Below are 6,329 nucleotides of genomic sequence, written 5' to 3' on the forward strand. Positions count from 1 at the left end.
ACAATGCAAAGACATTACTGTGTGCATCTTGAGACAAAACAGTGGCACTGACATATTTAAAGATATGTCAGTACAAGTTGCTTTCGGTTAAAACCGCTCAAAACCGCGGGGGTAAATGTCATGTAACCAATCAATAGAGTGGAACAACTTTTTCAGCAGCCTTGGTTGTGGAAGTATTTTTCCTATTCATTTCAACTTAAAACAGTCTTTATTAAAGAGTTAAAAAGCCAGGAAGCAAACAAACTACCAACAAGGTGAATAACATTACAGATTTTTATTTTAAGCAACAAAAAAAAAGAGAAAAAGAAAATACAAAAACTTCAATCCATGGCCAAGAAGCATTGCTAATAATATCAAAATAAATTGTGGATAAATATAAAACTACTGATTTAAATATGTTGATTATGTATATAGAAAGAATATATTTTAAGTTTAAAAGTTTAAAGCGCAAAAAATTAATATATATATAAATAAATAAATCCTCATTGTCAGCTTCTGTATCTAATAATGTCAGTGTTATTCTGAACATTTCTTACAACTTTGTAACAGCATGACATCCAACCCACTCAGCTCAGGACAAATTTACGGAAAAGTTTCTGTGACGTTGACATGTTGAATGCCTCCTAGTATTCAATGATGCTCTTCCACAGTTCAACTTATGCATCTGCTCATATAGACAAAATATGTTCGCAATACGTTAGCAAAAAGAATAGCTGTGTTGGGAAGTTAAAGCATTATATGGTCAATAGCAGGGGTCTGAAACCTTTTCCAGGGACCCTGTTTATATTGAATAAAATGAAGTGTTGCATTTAGCCTGGCCAATAGTAACATGCATATTAAATCCTTTTAATGTGTAACTTAAATACTTTATAACATTACGCAGTCAATAAAACATTTTAATTTGGTCATGTACTTTGTGTGACTGTGCGGATGAATATGGTAATCCTTTTGTTTATTAAACATTCACTACAAGCCATAAAATATATAATGGAAAGGTTCTCAAGCTGATGTTAGTTATACCCATTAATAGACATGGTTAATCCATGAAAAAAAAATCCAGCACAGCACTACAAAAAAAATGAAATGACCCTTCTAATAGATAATGCTTTAAAATGAACACTTTTCGAGAGCAACAAATGGCAATTTATTTGTTCAATAAAATACTCGCCTGTTAACAACGCCATCTCTGCGTCACTTTTACAACATCTCCGAAAAGCCATAATGTTGATTCTTGTTTTATGTCTTTCACATTCTCTTTTTGCCAGCAGACTCTCCTCTCTTCTGCATTTTATTTTAAAAAACAAAAAAAACAGGTGATTTTCTGAAGACAGTCAGATACTATCAGAAGCTAATTTCACAAAAAGTCGGTGAGTTTGCAGGTAAATTTACATTTGAATGCGGGAGGGGCATTTGATCATGTAGCTGAGCTTTAGCTTTGTTAATAAAGTTAAGCTTTGGTTGATGTTAACTTAATGTTCTTATTTTTCAGTAGCAGATGTGAGGACATCAAAATCTTAAGGTGAGATTTTTAATCGTCTACAGTGGAGAGGAGTAGAACATGAGTAAAGGACAAGCTGTCTGGCAAAGACCAGATGTCCCATGAGTCAGATGAGCAAATGAGAGCTGTGGAAAAAGAGGGAGAAATAGATAAACTGACAGATCTAGAGAGAGTGAAAGAAGGGAAGGGGAAGAGAAGGTGACTAAGTTGAGGCACCATGTGGAGGCAGAAGCTCCTACGGATGATTCATTCGTGTGAATGAGAAGAGTATGTGGCTGCTGCTGCCACCCAGCGGCCAAAGAGGGACAGCCACCATCATAGGCCTACAGATCGTTTTCACACATCGATTAAATGAACTCACAAGAAAGAGACAACATTTTCATGCACTGTTGTTTTCTCTACCGTTTTTATTCAGATGAGTGAAACACTTCCAGTTACAAAAATGACTTTAAATGAACAACACTGTACAATGAACAAGCGAGTTATTTGTCAACTATTTTTTGGTTTCAGAGATAATTACACCGAAAGGCTAACCTGTCACCATAAGGAGGAAAAGAGACACGGAGGACAGAAGAGAAGAAAAAGGAATTGCTCAACTCAAATGAGAAAAAAAACTAAGGATGGACAGGGTAAATATGGCAACGTACATCATATACGAGCAAAACAGACGTACTACACGTTCACGCACATATCCACACTGCCAAAATAACCTTATATCTGTTCCGTTTTAGAGTGTAAAATTCATTCACTCGCACATGAACATGTAGGCTACGCATAGACAATGACGCACCCACGCGCTCTCATTTACGCAGCAGTGAACATGAAATCAGTGAGAAGATTCAAGGGACAGATCAACATCACTAACGCCATAAAAAGAATCACAGACATACTAAGTCTTTTCTTTAAGATCATCGTTATCATCATGAAGATTTGTCCCTAAATAATGAATAATTAAAAATATACATTTCATCATTATCTTCATCGTATGTTACTTTGGATAGTTGAGGATTTACCTTCAGAAACTGGGTTGCTAGGTGACCAGGGAAAAAGACAAAAGAAAACAGCTGAGGATGTGTTAGTGTAGTTCTTTGGTTTAACTAGATGTGTTTAAGTTCTTTGCTATTTAAAAAAATCTTTTTAAACACCTTTGGACTGAAGCTGGTATTTTTTTATTTTTTATTTTTTTATGTATAATATATAGACAGAGATAAATCAGATAGTGAAGTGAGAAGGAAAAGACTCGCAGACTTGCAGTTCTCTTGGTCAGGCCTTTTCAAATGCTATGATTTTTTTCTTTTTCACCCATATCCGATTGTTACTAATTAATAAGGTGAAAATCGATGCGAATCAAACTCAAGGATCGTGTACAGACTTTAGGGAACGTGTGTGTTGTGTTCGGACCTCGAATGGCGTGTTGCTTTGGTATCATTCTCTGGAGATTCACGCCACTGAGAGACTTTTACACTTTGAACACGGACCCTTACGCTGCGGTTATTAGGCTAGCTGCTACTTGCATATCAAGATCGTGAAGTTTTTAAGACGTCCTTAACTGCGCCTAGCAAACGGTAAGAACGAAAGCTATATAAAATATAAAGCAAGATTGAAAGTTTTCTCCTTATATTCCTCTTCAACATCTCCTGCGTTTTAAGCCATAATATTTGTCACCTAGCAACAACAGTCAGTCACCGCCCGCTCTCAGTCACCTATCTTATATACATAAACATGCACATTAAGTGTGTATTAAAAAGGTGTGTGTATCTGTCCTGCCCTATGTTTGGTGACTGGAAAAGTTGTCCCAAGGGACAAGGGAGTCAATATGGCAGAGCATCAATCTTATAATTAAGTTATTTGAGTGCTTTCATCTTCATCCCTGGAGTCAGTTGCATAAACTGACAAGTTTTAGAAGTTAAGCCCAATTTATACTTCTGTGTCGAGTGTACACAGGAGATACGGCGTAGCCTTCGCATAGTCGTGTATGTACCCTACGCATAGTCGTGTACCCTACACCGTGTACCCTAACGCGCACCACCCCAAAAATGTAACTACACATCGCCACGACGCAGACCGCAAGATCTGTGGTTGGTCGGCTTGGTAGCATCGCATTTCCTCCTACACATTTCCAGCGTGTTCTTCTGCACTGCCATTTTTAAGTTCAGTGAAGAATATGGTGAACATGAACATGGAACAAGTGAGCGAGCGATTAATTGGTGCGGAAAAACAGGACTCTGTATGACTCATCTTCAGCCGAATACAAAGACTGCCAGATGGCAGCGAATTCGTGGAGAGAGATTTCCTCCAACGTTGTTTTGGAGGTAGCGGAATGCATGAAGCGATGGAAGAACTCCAGGGACAAGTACGTTCGACTTCGTAAACAACTCGCCACAAGGAGTGGGGACTCAGGCGGGAAAAAAGTCCCGCCATTTTATTTATTTCTGTCTCGGTGGGCACCCCATGTGAAACACCGGGTTAACACAGAAGTATAAATGCTCATGACGGCGTCGGCTATGTGCCTAGGCTATGACATACACTCGACACAGACACATAAATTGGCCTTTAGTCATCAAATTTTTCTCTTTAAGACTGTTCATAACTTTTTTTAAAGTCAGTTACATAAAAATGTAGATTGGTCTAATTTGATACCGAACAGTGAGACTGATTACCACTAACTAACTGCTAGTTGGTCATACAAGTTCTTAAGACAGTCTTAACATAATGGCTGTATTTACAACTGGCCCCTGCTGATCTTTCATCTAAACAATCCCTGGCCAATCTGAACATGTGTCCCCGGCCTCTACAGACGGATGGAGCCCACTTCTCCGTTTTAAAACATTCATCTATTTGGTTTGTTGTTAAGAGAGTGAGGTATATGAGGAACTATCTCTCTTCTACACCCCCATAGCCAGGAGACAGAACAACAGACACACTATAAAATAAATACAAAATGCAGGAATAGAAGTAGGACAAAGAGGAGGAGGAGGAGTGAGGCAGAGAGGAAGATGGAGCACTGATACATTTCCGCTATCATAAAATACATACATTTTGCTGTATTTTCTCTCAAGGAACCCCAAATGCCCCAATCTTTTCTCTCCTAAAGTTTTTGGTTTTGTAGCTGTTTAAAGCTTTCAGGTCAAGGCTCACGGCAGCACTGCGCTCAACGCCATCACACACACACACACACGGTAGCCATCACGACAGTAACCATAGCAACACGATCGGTAACATCAGCAGTGGTGAGACAGGTACTGTACGTTCATACACAATGCAGGTTCTTACAGAACCGTATCCCTTCTGAGCCATGGCAGTGCATACTTTTACTCTGGAAGGTTACTTCAGCGTTGAATGAATACCACCGAAACATTTGAGCAGAAGAACCACAGTGCTGCTTTTCCCCTGATAGGTTTCCCTCCACAGGCTCTGTCCAATAAGGAACAGCTAAGAGGTCGAGAAGACAAGTGTCTGCCCCTACGCTGTCGATTAGTGGCCGATCCATTCGGACCGATGGTTGCATTTGTCGATGGATTTGGTTTGAAAGGTCGCCTTGGCAAAGGAAGTTTACATTTGAATACAATCTGGTGCCTCAAACACACCCACTACAAAACAGCATTTGGAATATATTAAATAAATAATAATAATATTAATAATAAAAAAGGTCTGTTAAGAAAATTCACAAACGAGGAAGAGGAGAATAAATAACAAAATCAATTTCTTTAAAACGGGAGAGGAAGAAAACAGAAAAACCCAAAAGAGAAATAGTGTGAATTTTTGGTCTAAGTAAATATCAACTTTTTTTTTTATCTTTTCACAATGTTTTCTTCCATACATAAGCAATTAGTAAGCATTATAACATAGATCATTTACTACAAAATCTAGAGAAGCACTAACTGACCCATTCGGACTATACAGTAACGTAGAGAACTGAGTTCATGTATCTATCCTTTGTTGAACCTGCAGCGCTCACCGACTACAGATTTCAGCACAAAATAAATACAACGGTAAGGTGGATGAGAGCATTTGAATAGTTGTGTATGGGATATTTGGTTCTCTTTAAAGCTTGTTTATACTTGACTTTGGTTCTTTGGATGTACTTGAGCGTGTTTATCCTGGTTTCTTGTCTGTTGAACTGATTTCACAGTATTGTTTCAACCACCTGATTAGAGTCTCTAACACAACTTGATAGGAACAAGTAAGGAACATAAAAAATGAGATTTCCGCAAATACGTGAATTCCTTTTTCCCAAATGAAAGCACACAAATCTACACACACAGCTGAGAAAAGCCCCACAAAACAGACAGACAGAACGAAAGAAACAACCCTCCCAACGCCCAAACGAACCCAAAACATCTTCATCTTCAGATGAGTCCAGTGAGGTCATCAAAGATCCCGCCACCCAGGACCAGAAAGAGTTTGAATGACAGGAGGCGGAGCCAGATCCCTTGCTACACGGTTCTGGGCGACCTCGGTCCAGAGATGCATGAAGAGATGCTGTTTTTCTGTACAGTGACTCGTTTTGTTCCTCGATTCGTTTTTGGCTTTGTTTGTTTTTGGTTTTCCTTTCTGGAAAATGTTTGGCTGGCTGTGAAGTTTCACATTTTTTGGCTTGTAGAAGAAGCAGAGACGATAGGAGCCCTTTCACGCGACAGATCCCACGTCATGCTGTCTTACCAGAGTGGCCTTGTCAAGGTTTTGGTCCCCGATCTCTTTCTGCATCATGTGAATGATGAACTGATCATGTATGAATGAATCGCTTTGGTATTCAAAAGGGACAACGTGAGTGAGGGAAGCATGCAAGCACTTAATTATTAAGAGAGAAATGAGAGTATTTACACTTAGA

General features: G+C 38.9%; 1 long non-coding RNA gene across 1 annotated transcript; it reads left to right on the plus strand.

Moving 5' to 3' along the window:
- The first annotated feature begins 1,295 nt into the window (after positions 1-1,295).
- LOC143720450 (uncharacterized) lies at positions 1,296-2,590 on the plus strand. Its single transcript, XR_013196566.1, has 3 exons — positions 1,296-1,379; positions 1,490-1,519; positions 2,009-2,590. It is a non-coding gene; the product is annotated as an uncharacterized LOC143720450 (long non-coding RNA).
- Positions 2,591-6,329: the final 3,739 nt, after the last annotated feature.

The sequence above is a fragment of the Siphateles boraxobius genome, unplaced genomic scaffold (genome assembly GCF_051911475.1).
Source record: "Siphateles boraxobius isolate OS27281-9 unplaced genomic scaffold, OSU_SipBor_1 12, whole genome shotgun sequence".
Classification (NCBI taxonomy): domain Eukaryota; kingdom Metazoa; phylum Chordata; class Actinopteri; order Cypriniformes; family Leuciscidae; genus Siphateles; species Siphateles boraxobius.